At 47.9% G+C, this 14,012-nt stretch overlaps 1 protein-coding gene across 4 annotated transcripts in view; it reads left to right on the forward strand.

The window, feature by feature from the left end:
- Nucleotides 1-2,537: 2,537 nt before the first annotated feature.
- CLOCK (clock circadian regulator) overlaps nt 2,538-14,012 on the forward strand; it is a 1,757,788-nt gene continuing 1,746,313 nt past the window's right edge. For 3 of the 4 annotated variants that reach the window (XM_078678181.1, XM_078678183.1, XM_078678184.1), the window contains exon 1: nt 2,538-2,674. The gene's annotated coding sequence lies outside the window, so the exon portion shown is untranslated. The remainder of the gene's footprint in view (nt 2,675-14,012) is intronic. The other variant, XM_078678182.1, reaches the window with a different exon arrangement.

A 14,012-nucleotide genomic window follows, 5' to 3' on the forward strand; every position in this document is an offset into this window, starting at 1 on the left:
AGGAAAGACCAGAAGAAATTCAACGAGTGGTGACGCAACCCTCCAGAAGCACACACTCCAGAAGCACTTAAGCCACGCCGGAAGAGAACACAGCGATGCCTAGTGGCCACAGGTCATCGCTGCAGCAGTATGGCGAAAGTAGGAGCACCCCTCACGAACCGACAATGGTTGTGGAACCCGGCAACAGGAAGCGCGACGCCGCATGACACAAATGCGCAGCAGTGCAGACTGCACCAGCCCAATGCAGCAAACCACAAGGGACACCCGAAGAGCGCACCCAGTTGCGCACCAAAGCAATCAAACTGCGATGTAAGAAAAATGGTTGCGCCGACAACCCACAGCATGGAAGACTCAGCACAAGAGCAACCTGACCACTCAGCCTGGTCACAAAGCACGAATCCGACCAGCCAGATGGCGCACCAAGAAGTCGGCCAGCCAGATGGTCGCACCACGAAGCCTACCTGCCAGACCTCGGCAGAAGGGACCAGCACGAGGTCCAAGAAGTTCAGCCAAGGCGCAGTCCGTGGACATGGACCAACGAACTTCAACTTCACAATTAATGGAGGCGACAGAAAGTGGAAGTGAAGGTCGCGACGCTAACCCTGGGAGCTAAGTGACAAGAAGATAGTGTCCTAGGACTAGGACAAGACCAGGAGGACACGTGCAGAGTGCACGCGCTGCATGGGGAAGCCTGGCCAGAGAAGATGAAAGAAAACAGGGCCAGGTCACGTCGCGAGAAGAAGAAGAGTGGCCACTGCCACTGAAAAAAGAAGGAAGGAGAAATCAGAGTGGCCACCGCCACTGGAAGGAGAAGGAAGGAGAAGTCAGAGGGGCACACTGCCACTGCAAAAAGAAGGAAGAAGAAGTCAGAGTGGCACACTGCCACTGCAAGAAGAAGGAAGGAGAAATCAGAGTGGCCTCCGCCACAGGAAGAAGAAAGAAGAAGTAGCCGCCCCTGCGAAAAGAAGAAAGGTGACAGGCACTTGAACATCTGAGTGCACTGGAAGACAAGGCCTGGCAAGAGCAATTGCAGCACAGATCAAGGACAGCTACCTACGAGCCATCCACATGGCGATCGTAGAAGAGAGCAAGCTAGACTGTTGGCGACATCTACCTCTGGGGTTGAGCGGAAGATTGGATGGTGAGACTGCTCAGGCCTCCGGAAGCTGAGGAACTGACCACCTCACACCAGCCCGTGGCAACCCAGGAAGCAGAGGCCTCAAGGGACTCTGGTGGCAGCAAATCCCGCACGGGAGACAGATCCACAGTTGCGCGTCTGCAGGACCCAAGGGGATGAAAGCCTCGCGAGCAAGGAAAAGAGTCGACAACCCAACCTTCAGGTGGAACTAGGACACAACGGTGAGGCTCGTGGAGCGCCCTGCTCACGGCCCGAAGGCTATGGTAGAGCACCACGACCGAAAACACCAGTCCAGTGGAAACCTGGTAATGAGGTTCTCCTGGACATCTAGTGAGAGAAGAACACCGGCGAGAGGGGCATCCTAGTGAGAAGGATGTTTGCACCTACTCTCTTCACCTGCCAAGAAACAACATTGAAGCCTGCCCGGAAACATCACGAAGCCAGAATGGAGAAGAAAAGCCAGAAGACAGTCAACACCTATGTCATCCATCTCTCTATCATCACCAATTGGGTGAAGCAAAAGCAGGGCTGAGAACAGCGTCCAGACAGCACAGACAAAGAATGAACCCGCCGAACAACTGCGAACTGTGCCACAGAGAACTGTTGGTCCTGGATGCAGGAACTGCACTGCTTGCGGCCTGCAAGCAGCAAAAGAGACTCGTTTGAAAACATAGGTCCAATGTTACACTTTCGTGTCTTTTCTTTTCCCCACAGGATTTTAGACATTTTCCGTTTGGTTTGATTTTTACCAATTTTGGGAGGGATGTAGTGCCCCAGAGTCAGTTAGCATTCTAGTGCTAACAATGTATTTACCCTAAACACCCACCCACCACTGATGTCACTGGTCAGGTGACACAGCTCTAATAAAAGTGGCCGAGCGCACGTGCTCTGGGCCAGTTGCACCCAGTATCCAGTGTGTCCAGTCATTTCCAGCATGAGGGCCTAGGGCCCGATCCTAGAGTGGACAGGGAACCATTTTAAGTAAACGTTGTGGATCCTCAAGTTTTACATTGCTTTATATTTTGCGAATTTCTGATGTTTTGTTTTGCAACAGCGATATGCACAGTTACACTTCAACTCATAAATACGCGACTTTTTTTCTTCATCGTAGGTTGTTTATATAGCGCGAACTTGTCTTGACCCTGAGGTATCAGAACGCTTTACGCCTTAAGTCTGAGCTCGCAAAGTATTATTTCACACTCAAAGATGGTTAGTTAACAAGTTGCATAAAAAAGCGAAGCGAGGTCGGAGAGAAATTAGCCTAAAATCATAATGTACTTGTAAAAGACACGGTAACGCACTTCGAATACAGCAAAAGCTTCGCAACGAGAGTCCTCGGGCTCCTCCCAGCGGGCGCATGCGTACTGACATCGAGGGGGGAGACGCGCTGAGTGGTTATGGCATGCGCACTGTCGACGATGGCAGAGCTGCTCTGACAGCAGTCACCCGTCGCAGCTGGGGGTCCCGTGCGGTTTTGAAGTCCAGCGAAGGGGGTCAAAGACGGCTTCACCGCCCGAGTGTGGTGTCTCTGTGCGGGTAGGTGTAGCCTTGCGCCCAGAAGACGCTGCCCGCCGAGCAGACAGATCTAGGTAGCTGTCGGGGTGGTAGGCAGCCGGCTGGTTTCTGCCCAGTCGCTGCCTCCCACTTTGCAAAACCCAGCGTAGCGCGGTGGGCACAGCAGTGCGAACAGAAGAGACCGGTGTACACGAGAATGATGAGAGGGTTGCCTGCTAGGCCCAGTGACCCACTTTTCCTTGCCGGCAGCCGGGGAGGGCGTGGAAGTAGTAGAGCACTGCAGCGCCCTGTGCCCCGAGGGAACTGTTCTGTCTGGATCCTGATGGAGACTCAGCCAGGCCTCCTCCAGGTTCACCTGTTGTGATTTTCATAGACTGTTTACATTCTTTTCCGAAGTAGTCAAAATTCTCTTTGTGGGTCTGTCGTCCTTTGCATCTCATTCTAAGCGTGCACAACAGGTTAGCCTTATTCTAAAAAGGTTAGGTGTTCCTGAAAATGTCTTGCACTATGTTTTTCACAACCTGTTTACTGACATATTTGCTGAAATAGTAAGTACCTTATACCTGAGTTCTGAGTAACGCGTGTAGGTTTACAAGGTGGTGCAAAGACTTACCATTTAAGCGCAACAGGTAGTTCAGTTGTTTGGGTGTGCTCCCTCAAAGTAATATTTACCTACAATTTGGTACTATTAAGGCAAACGCGCAAAGTGATTCGTGGGTGTTACTGCCCTGCACGTTTTCAATCTCTTTATTTTCGGATGAACTGCAAAATGTGTCTCCAGCATCAACATGGTTTTATCAAACGTATATTCTAAAAAGCACATTACATGGCAGCTTGGTTTAATTTCAGTGAGAGTTGCTTACATGCACATTTATAACGCATATGCTTTCTCCCTCTCTTCTCATGTAGTACTTTTGGATCTAGAATGTACTAACATAGATTCGAATTTGCCGGACATTGCTTTTTATTCTCATTTCTCCATAAGATCCATCTCATATTCTGAGTGACCTGTGGCTTTCGTTCAACTAAATTCCAGTGCGTTGTCGTTTGATCAGTAAGGGAATGGTGCTACTCACACATGAGAGAAAACACTTGACAGCACTTGTGTAACAAAAGTGCCACATCTCTGTAGTGCAATCACTTACCCAATATTTTAGAGGGAACAAGCTTCACTGGTCTGGGGGGGGAGGGGGAGAAATCCACCCTGTAGTCACACATTTGGGAGGAAGCACCTGCAGATGGTGCAAAATGCGTCTGCGAGGCTGATCAGGCGAGTTCCTTTTCGTGAACATGTCTCTCCGCATTTAAAAACACTTCACTGGCTCCCAGTGGCCAAGAGAATTGAATTCAAGGCCTTGACACAGGCATTCCGAGCCATGCATGAAAAATGCCCTAACAGTCTAAAACAAAGATTACTTGGATATAAGCAGTCTAGATCCTTGAGGTCCGATTCACAATTTTTACTGTGTATTTCCCTTTTTCAAGAAGTCGTGCATGGGGGGGCGGATCTTTTACGCTTGGAGCAGCAAAACTGTGGAATTCTCTGCCCAGTAACGTCCGCACCATAGAAACTGAGACCTTTTTTAGGAAAATGGTTAAAACCTGGCTCTTTGGGGCGGACTAGGGCCCGGAGAACTGGTCTTGTCCAACTTCTGTGGCACTACTGTCTTCTTCAGCGCCGTGACACTTCTGTTTGAGGTATCTGTCACGCTTTACAAATATCTAGTATTATTATTATTATTATTATTATTAATATTATTATTTACTTTATTCAGAGGGGCAGGATTTCGTTCCCTGGTTGTGAGTACTTGTTTGTAGTTTGAGAGTTTCTGGGTAGAAAGAGATATTAAAGGATTACCTAAAGACCTACTGTCAAATGTATTGCGTAAATAATTCTATCCCATTATGGTTGATAACCACATGGTTCCACAGGGGTCACTATATTGACTGGATCATGGGTACTCACAAACATTTACCCAGAGGCAACAAAGCACGGTCTGTGATGTGCCCGTGGGCCGAACTGATGCCAGCAGGTTGGCAGTAGGGGGTCTGGGTGGGTCAGGGATTGTGTAAAGAGGTCTAATTAAAGGTTAAACAAACAGGAAAGCATTTGCTTTGCAGATTAATAAAGGCTTACCTGTTTATTCAACTTTTTTTCTGCATGTTAGTGTTCAGCAGCTAAACAGTAGCTCGCGCTGCTGTTCACCAGAGGGCCGAGTATCACTAGACTGAATAAAGCTTGTATTCTTAAAAAAATTGTTTCTTAATGCACGAGAGTTTTATGAATTTGTATGTTACCAGAAGAGGACACTTTATACACAACGCTCAATGTATTGGTGGCAGTTGGTATTTTACACACATATCTCACATGTTAATATCATTCTGTGGACCATGATCGACACCAACCACCAGGTGGGCTGTGTTTTAACCCCTTCTATGCTCATGACGGAACGGTTCCGTCATGAGCGTCGGTTGAGCTGTGCTCATGACGGAACCGTTCCGTCATGGTTCCATAAGCCCAATGGAACGTTCAGCACAGCGCAGGAATCTGCGCTGCGCTGAAGCGGTTAACCGGAGCACTGCCAAGCCACTACCAAATACACAGTCTTCATACACATACTCCGAAATGAGTCAACAATCCATGTAATGCATGCATCTTACTTCGTCAAAGAGAAGAGCCCTCTCAATAAGCTAATGAGGCCAGGGCAAGCTCGTTCAACAGGATGGGCCAGTAGGCCCTAAAACTTGCTTGCCCTGATAAAATCCAACTCTCAATAGTGAGTGAGCAGTAGATATTTTGAGCCTGATATTGTGTTGAAAACGGAACATTTAAATAAAAAAGTAAAACAAATTGAAAGAATATGCGACCTTTCATTTGTAAATTAGAAGTCACAATGTGTACAAACCTTTCCTTGGAGTCTATAGTTTTATTTGATGACCCAGAAACCACCACCTACTACTACTTTAATTTAAACAACTGGACTCAAGTATTTTACTTGTAAAAAAACGTAGCTAAGTGCAAGAGCATAAAACATGTTTCCAGACTCCCCAGGCACAATGTATAGATACAAGATATTTCTGTAATTTTCTTTCATTAAATATTGCCTCTCCTTAAATTGAAGTAATTTAATGTGTGATTGTCTAAAACACAAAAATCATGCTTCACAATATTCCAGAATCCCAATACAGTTCACTTTTATTAATTTGTGTCCATCCAATGGTCTGAGTATTTTAGAGAAGCACAACTTTCCTATCGATTGACAGCCAATTCTCTCTTTTTTAAAATTAGATTACAAGCATATCCTTCAGACTAACAGCAAATTTGCTTAGTTTACTTACATTGTTAGGTTTCCCCTGCGTAACTTTTACGCTGTGATTGAGGAATCTATAGTTTTTAATATAAAATTAAAAGGAACTTACCTCCAACCTCCTCTCTTTCCTGGCTTCTCTTTGGTTACTGGGCGTGCAACTTACCTTTCTTCTATTTCTATGGGCTGTACCATATTTTCCTACATTAACCAATGCTTTTTCCTTGTCTGCTTCCCTTATCGGTTTCCTGTTTCCGAAATACTGTTAACATCCACTTTGGTGGAACTATATTTCCATGAAGTTTCGCTTTTTACTCTTGCAGCATATTTATATAATAATTTATCACCAGGAGAGTTTAAGTGATTTGCATAGAATCACAGTATGTGGCGCAGCCCCACCGAGACTCAAACCCGGATCCCCAGCTCTCGAATCAGCCGCTCTGGTTGCTGCCCCACATTCTCCCCACCCTGTGTTATTTGTCAGGGAGCTCTTTCCTTCTCCCGGATGATGATTGATGAAAACCGCTCTTTATTCATTACAGAGGTTAAACCGATACATTAATGCTTGTTACAATTGGACTTGTGCACCACAAGTAGAGGCTGTTCACTTTAACCACATGCAGCATCAACTGAGATAGGTTTTACTTCTTTGACCGCTATTCTGGCATCAGTCACGTCTAATTGTTTAAGGTTATATTCTTATCAGACAACTCTTTTTAGGTCTCGCCCCGGCAGCGAGTATGCGCTGCTCTAGGAGGGCCTTTAGCCATCGGTCTGCTCCTTTTCAAGCACACTCGTGCTTGTGCTGGCATCCACCATGCGGAAGCAGGCAGCGGCGCTTGGTAATTAAAAACATATGGCTCTCGCGCCGCTGCTGCTCGCTCCCGCAAGGCGGATGCCAGCACAAGCACAAGTGCATTAAAACAGCTTACCCTACCTCACCTCCCTCTCTCTCCTGCAGTGTTTTCACCCGCTCCCCTGCAGGCACAGCTTGTGATCTTGGGCGCTTTTCCTCGCTCACCTTCGGTACTCCCCTGCCAGGGGCTGGCCCGTGATGGCTCTCTTCGTGTCGTGTTCTGTGCTGTGGGAATCCGATCAATCACTCATGGCTGGCGCCAAGGCCACTGAAGCTCGCCTTCTCACTGCGCACAATCCCTGGATTCGCTCCAGATTATTATCCCATTTACATGCAGAAAGGGGTCCTTGAAACCCAAACAGATTAATGTGCCTACCTTTGTGAGGAACTGCTGACTGCTGCATTGTACTCGCTACTGTATATAACACCGTGCCTTTCCTCTCACATTCCCTGCTGTGCATGTGTTGCTTTGTGTATAATTCTTGCCGTTTTGTGTAGTATTGTGCGAACCGTACACTGACAGAAACCGACCAGGTCGTGTCTTCCCCCATATGAAAGGTTGGCGCTTGCTTCACCATACGTCTCTTGTCTATATGTGCTGTTTTATCCAAGAGCTGGTGGCAGACGAAACGTGCCAGTGCTGTTGTGAGGTTGTAGTGGGCATTGCCAGTCTGGTGAGCAGCTCCAGTGCCCAGATGTTGGCTTTCTGTTGCTTTTGTTCGCTCAGCATCACCAGACATTGGTCAGTGGCTTGATCTTGAGTGTGCCTTGAGAGTTGGTGTGATGCCAGCTCCTGACGTCATCTGCTCGGAACAAGTCCCGCCCCCTCACCTCTTGAACAGGCGCCAAGCATTTTGAACTCCTGACTCTACCTCAAACCTCCCCTCAATCCTGCGCTCTCTCGCTTTTTCTCTCATTCTCCCTCCCCCATATTCTCTTTCCTCTATTCTCATCTCTCTCCGTTTCTTTTTCTCATTCCCTCTTTTTCTCTCTCCCCTTTCGCTCTCCGTCCTTCTCCTTTTTCTCTCTTTTTATTCTCAGCTCCCCTCTCTCTCCCTATCTCTCTCTTTGCCTAGACCGTCCAGAACACAATTATGAGCGCCTATAATAGTGCTCCAGAGCCTCCTTGCAGATAAGGCGCTAGACTAAAAAAAGTCCTACAAATCTCAGCCGTGCTTTGAAAACTCCTTTTTAGTTGTGTCTGCATCGGCAGAGTTGGAAACATTTTCTTGACTGACTGCCAGCCAAACGGCCTGGCAGAGCTCTGCTCTTGGTGAAGGCCACAAAGGTTCGCCTTTCTGCATGCATCAATGAGTGGGCTTGCATGTATTTTTCTACCATGTCTACTCACAAGCTCCTAAAAATACACCCCAAGCAGTGTTGTTCATTGCAGATGCGTTACCTGGGACATGCTGCCCACTGCGACCTGGAAGGCGTCCGTATCCAGGGGCACGGTACCAATGCATGTTCCCCATGGCTCACGCCACCATGCCTGCATGTCAAGTCAAGTCAAGTCAGAGAATTTATATAGCGCACTACATACCCAGAGGGTCTCAAGGCGCTTAGGGAGGGGAGGAGGATTACTTGTCAAATATCCACGTTTTAAGTTGCTTTCTAAATGCTAGGTGGTTCTGGGTAAGGCGAAGGTAGGTGGGGAGTGAGTTCCATGTTTTAGCTGCCAGGTATGAGAAGGATCTGCCTCCCATGGTGGTCTTGTTGATGCGGGGTACAGTGGCGAGGGCTTGGCTGGAAGAACGTAGTTGGCGGGAGGGGGTGTAGAAGGACAGTCGTGAGTTGAGGCATTCTGGTCCGATGTCGTAGAGTGATTTGTGTGCGTGGGTTAACAGTCGGAAAGTGATCCTCTTATTGACGGGTAGCCAGTGGAGGTCTTTCAGGTGGCCAGAGATGTGTTCGTTACACGGGATGTCTAATATGATCCTGGCTGAGGCGTTTTGGATTCGTTGGAGTTTCTTCTGGAGTTTAGCGGTAGTACCGCGTAGAGGGTGTTTCCGTAGTCCAGTCGGCTCGTGACCAGAGCATGGGTGACTGTTTTTCTGGTTTCGGTGGGGATCCAGCGAAATGTTTTTTTGAGCATGCGAAGAATGTTGAAGCAGGATGAGGATACGGCGTTGACTTGTCTGTTCATTGAGAGAGAAGAGTCCAGGATAACGCCTAGGTTCCGTGCGTGGTCTGTCGGGGTGGGTGCTTTTCCAAGGGCTTCCGGCCACCAAGAGTCGTCCCATGCAGAGGGGGATGTACCTAAGATGAGGACTTCTGTTTTATCTGAGTTCAGTTTCAGACGGCTTTGTTTCATCCATTCGGCAACTTCTTTCATTCCTTCGTGTAGGTTTGTTTTGGCGGTGCTGGGGTCATTGGTGAGAGAAAGGATCAGTTGAGTGTCATCCGCGTAGGAGATGATGTTGAGGTTGTGTTGGCGAGCGATGGCCGCGAGGGGGCTCATGTATACGTTGAAGAGGGTGGGACTGAGTGAGGATCCTTGTGGTACGCCACAGATGACTTCAGTGGCTTCGGACTTGAATGGTGGAAGGCGGACCCTCTGGGTTCTTCCGGTGAGGAACGAGGTGATCCATTCGAGTGCTTTTCCTTGTATTCCGATGTTTCTGAGGCGTTGTAAAAGGGTGCTGTGGCAGACTGTGTCGAAGGCTGCAGAGAGGTCGAGGAGGATGAGGGCAACTGTGTCTCCATTGTCCAGTAGGGTTCGAATGTCGTCTGTTGCTGCGATGAGGGCGGTCTCAGTGCTGTGTTTTGCTCGGAAGCCAGATTGTGAGGAGTCGAGGGATTTGTTGGCTTCGAGGAAAGCGGCGAGTTGGTTGTTGACAGCTTTCTCGATGACTTTGGCTGGGAAAGGAAGGAGCGATATGGGGCGGTAGTTTTTGAGTTCGGTGGGGTCCGCTGTGGGTTTTTTCAGAAGGGCGGTGAGTTCAGCGTGTTTCCAGCTTTCCGGGAAGGTGGCGGAGTTGAAGGAGCAGTTGATGACGTCTCGGAGGTGCGGTGCTATGACGGAGTCTGCTTTGTTGAAGATGTGGTGCGGACATGGGTCTGTGGGGGATCCTGAGTGGATAGAGTTCATCAGGCGGATGGTGTCCTCAGTGGAGATTGGGTTCTAGTCGTTAAGAGTGTTCGAGGGGGGGGAATGTTCAGCATGAGGTTGGGTGGGTTGGTCTCCGGGTTGGTTGTCGAAGCTGTTGTGGATGTCCGCAATTTTGTTGTGGAAGAATAGAGCTAGGGAGTCGCAGAGGGCTTGAGACGGGGTGATGTCGTTGGAGTTGGCCGAGGGGTTGGTGAATTCCTTGACGATGTTGAAAAGTTCCTTGCTGTTGTGGGCGTTGTTGTCTAGTCGATCCTTGAATGCTGTTTTCTTGGCCTTTCGGATTAGTTGGTGGTGTGTGCGGGTGGCGTTTTTGAAGGCGTCCTTGGTGCTAGTGGTTGGGTCTTTTTTCCAGGCCTTTTCAAGGGAGCGGCAGAGTTTCTTGGACTTCTTAAGATCATCGTTGAACCATGAGGCCTTCTTGCTGCCAGGTTTGCGTTGACGTTTTTTCAGTGGTGCTAGGATGTCGGCGGTGTTGGATAACCATAGGGTGAAGTTGGCGGCGGCTTGGTCTGGGTTAGAAGAGTGGGCTGGGGTGTTTAGAAGGAGTGATGAGGAGATCTGGTCGATGGTGATTTTGTTCCAGTTTCTTTGCAGAGTTGGTTGGAGGTGGTTGGTGGGTTTCGGCTTGTTGTAGGTGAAGTGAACGCAGCTGTGGTCAGTCCAGAGGAGATCCGTGGTGTGGCTGAAGGAGACATGATTGCTGGAGGTGAAGATGGGGTCGAGTGTGTGACCTGCTATGTGGGTGGGGGAAGTGACCAGTTGTTTAAGTCCGAGGTTGGCGAGGTTGTCCAAGAGGGTGGTGGTGTTGCGGTCGTTGTTATTTTCAAGGTGAAAGTTGAGGTCTCCCAGAAGGTTGTAATCTTTGGAGGGGAGCGCGTGTGGAGTGATGAAGTCCGTGATGTCTTCACTGAACTTTGCGCGGGGTCCTGGTGGTCTGTAAAGGAGGGTGCCTCTGAGTGTGGTCTTGGGGTCGATGTGGATCTGGAAGTGAAGGTGTTCAGAGTTGGCGAGGTTGACGTCAGAGCTGGTTGAGATGTGGATTGATTTTTTATGGACGATAGCGATTCCTCCTCCTGTGTGGCTGGTACGGTCCTTGTGTGTGATCTTATAGTCTTCAGGGATGGCAATGGTGATGTCTGGGGCGGAGGAAGCGTTCATCCATGTTTCTGTAAGGAAGGCGATGTCTGGAGAGATGGTGTCTAGTAGATTCCAGAGGTCAATGGCATGCCTATGGACCGAGCGGGTGTTGAGCAGGATGCATTGTAGGTGGTTGGGGTCGGGAATCTGTGGTGTGGTTGTAGCGGAGATGTTGTTGGTGCCGATGAATTTGCAGGAGTAGCAAGAGAAAGGACCATGGGTGTGTCCAGGAGCGGCTTGGACGCAGTTGGGGGCGCGGCCGGGGTTAAGGGCTAGGAGGGTGGCGGCATCGTAGGTGATGCGGGAGGGCTGGGCAGCGCGAGGGGCAGGGGGTCTGGCGCTGGGCGCGGTCCAGGCGCGGACGGGCGTAGACGGGCTTACCTTTGGCGCACCTTCGGCGTGGCCGTAGCGCGTGGACGCTGCGCGTGGGGGCATTGGCCATAAATGGATGGTGGAGGGGGTGGAGCGTGGGAGGGGCGGCTGGGAGGCGGGATCTGGGAGGAGCCACGGGCTGCCGAGGGTAAACACAGCTACAAAGTAGATAAACACTGAAAATGCACTCTACAATCGTCTCTTTTCTGATAAATCAGCAGTAGTGCGCAGATGGACCTCAATATAGTATCAGCAGGCAAGTACTAGCGAGCGCCGAGTACAATACAGAGAAAGACAATTAAATAAATAAATTAGATCTGCACAAAAACGATACCGAGCGCTGAGTGCGCTTAAGCAGCAGGCAGGCAGGCAGGTAGGCAGGAGCGAATGCAGCCAGCAGTGAATGTAGCGTCTGGGGGAGGCAGAGGGCGAGGGGAGCAACCGGACAGGACAGTGTCCACTCGGTCACCCTGCCGCTCCCGTGCGGCCAGTGCCCCTCCTCGTAGGCCCCTTCTCCCCAGCTCCTTTTGGCACTCTCTCCTGCTGTTTTCCATCTGCCCACTGACCCAATTTCCATATAAAAGGATTTCTTTGAGGAGGTGATGTTGTCCTTGCAAGCCCTTTGATTCCCAAGGCTTTAACGTCATTGCATTGGGACGGCATGAATATGTTAAAACAAGCATTGGCTTAGCCAATAGGTCTCGCCTTTGAACCCTTATAAGTATTTAGTTATGCAGTACAATATCCTTGGTGGAACAACATCAACTGTTGCATGTCTAAACAATTATAAGGTCCCAAAGGCGAGACCTGTTGACTATGCCAATGCTCGTTATATGTGGCATTAAGTTGGAGAAAAGATTATTCCATAAATGAGTGCTGGTCATGTAAAGTAGGGTGAGATTTGCAATAAATGAAAAGCAGCAGTTTCAATATGTTTGTAAATAAATTGATTGAAAGAATTGCAATATTGCGCAACATAGAGGTATTGAGTACAACTAGCTAGCTAGATATTGTTTGTACTGACCCGTTTCTAGGCTTGCATTAATGTATAGAAGAAATGTTCCCCCTCTACATAACAACAAAACATATGATCGAACCTACAGCAAAGGAAGTAGAGAGAGAGAAAACATTCCATCAACTATAATCTTGTATTTCATTAGATATTAGATCTATTAGATGTTTAGTATTCTTTTCAGTTATTTCACAAAAACATTCGATTGGAAAGAGGAGACAATTATGATAGGTCTGTCAGGCACATTGGTAAAATCGTATTTTTCAGGTTCTAACACATCCCAGAAGGGATTGTTTTCAGCGTTTTTTTAAAAGGCAAAAATTGTCGGGCATTACAAGTTTGGAGTTTTAAGATGTGGATGACAGAGGCCACAGTCTTCATTTGAGTTGTAGCTCAGCGCTTGCTATGTCCAACAACCTGATCCACATAGATAAATTAGTATCCTTGAGGAATCCACGGCGCTGCCTTATAGTGGAAGAGGTGTGGCGCCGCGGCTAGGGCGACTGACTCCGGAATCTGGGGATCAAGGTTCGATCCCCAGCACCGGCGGCAGATTAACCCAGCACCATGTGACTCTGGGCAATAGCTTGCTTAATCTTCCCGACGGCCCCCAGCGCCAAGAGACCCTTACGGGTGATTGTGCGCTTTACAAATGTGGATTATAAGCAGCAGGATTTCCTCAGAGAAAATGCATGTGCATGTGATATTCAATTAATCAAACAACATTATAGTTAAGAAATAATGAACTTAAAATGCACACAGATAGTTAAAAATACAACAAATTCATAAGAAAAATGTCACATAAATAAAGAATATCAAATACAAAGATCAAAGGTTAGAAATAACCAAGTGCCTCGTGCAATGCAGTGGAAAAAGTTGTTCAATGTTATACTCAAGCAAATGTAAAAACAATGATGTTGCATCTTTTTCTTGGTAGGCTAGGCAGGTTGACCAGGTCCTCCAGGAGAGAAATATTTTCAAAGAGTTTTGCAGACCGTCTGATAACACAACTACCTTGTAGTAAAGTCTTTAAATCTTCAGAACTGTATCCTAAGACTCCGATTTCATTTTGCCAGTAACAGGATGTTGGAAAGTGGGTTATTGGTAGGGGCAAATGTAGGTCTGCCACTGCCAATAATGCCTCTAACACATGGTGGGACCCAGCATAGGTCTTAGAAAATTATTCCTATGCTCAACCCTTGGTAATGTGGCTGCGAGCAGACTGACTTAACTTTAAAGACAGGCATGTAAAGCATTTAAAAACACTATTTCAGTGAATAATTAAGACACAACACAAAATAAAAACCCAACGCCAATTTATAAAAATAGGTAATATTTTTTATCTTTTAAATTACACCAAAACGAAAAAAATTCACAGTAGGGACCCAGATATATGAATTTTTAAAGATTAATCACTTTCTAGTGCTTAGAAACCAACAGTGCCCCTTTTAGTCATTTTGTTTTCTCTGACACCTTTAGGAATTGTTCTGGAGAATCTCACCAAATGTGTTGTGCGCCTTCTCCAGCAGGCGGGGTCCAGTTAGAACTACTTCCTGAAGTTC

This window comes from Lissotriton helveticus, chromosome 2_2, assembly GCF_964261635.1.
Source record: "Lissotriton helveticus chromosome 2_2, aLisHel1.1, whole genome shotgun sequence".
Lineage (NCBI taxonomy): Eukaryota > Metazoa > Chordata > Amphibia > Caudata > Salamandridae > Lissotriton > Lissotriton helveticus.